The sequence below is a fragment of the Pezoporus wallicus genome, unplaced genomic scaffold, assembly GCF_028554395.1.
Source record: "Pezoporus wallicus isolate ANWC-B61680 ecotype Strahan unplaced genomic scaffold, APGP_CSIRO_Pwel_v1 contig_3058, whole genome shotgun sequence".
NCBI lineage: Eukaryota > Metazoa > Chordata > Aves > Psittaciformes > Psittacidae > Pezoporus > Pezoporus wallicus.
This window is the reverse complement of record NW_026641153.1, coordinates 5,937,431-5,938,030: the sequence shown is the minus strand read 5'-3', so window position 1 is coordinate 5,938,030 and position 600 is coordinate 5,937,431.

Sequence of the window (600 nt, the reverse complement as noted above, 5' to 3'; positions counted from 1 at the left end):
GCAGCTTGGATTAGATGTTTCCATCGTGGTTTACAGCAGTTAAGGTAGGGCAGTTTCCTCTGTGTTTTTGCAGGGTCTATTTATTCAGTGCTCCCTTTGCCTGGGTGCCCTTTCCCCAGCCCTGGTGGCCTCAGGCTGTGCTGAGCTCCCTCACCGAGGTTAGCATCTACTGTGGAGGGAACACCCATGGGAGGGTGTCTGCAGTTGTGGGTGCTGCTCCAGCACCAGCCCCTAACCCACCTGCACTGTGTACCGGTCCAATGAGGTGATGCTGCCTACAAATGGTCTATGGGGTCCAACTAGACTTGCTTGGACCTCATTTTCCAATGACTGCTGATGTTGGATGGGGAGGGTGGTGTGTACACAAATGCTGCTGGGGTATTGGTGCTTGTTCTCCTCTGTGGGCTGGGCTAGGGGCTGCTGTCTGCTTTTGCACCAGCAGTTAAATACCATTGTGCTTTAAAGCTGATCTGACCCTTCCTAGAGACACCCTCACAATGTCCGTCTCTTCCTCGTCCCTTTTGCAGTGTTTCCTACCTTGCTTCTGCACTCAGCCATCCCCAAAGCCCCAAGGGAAAGTCCACATCCCAGTTTCTATCT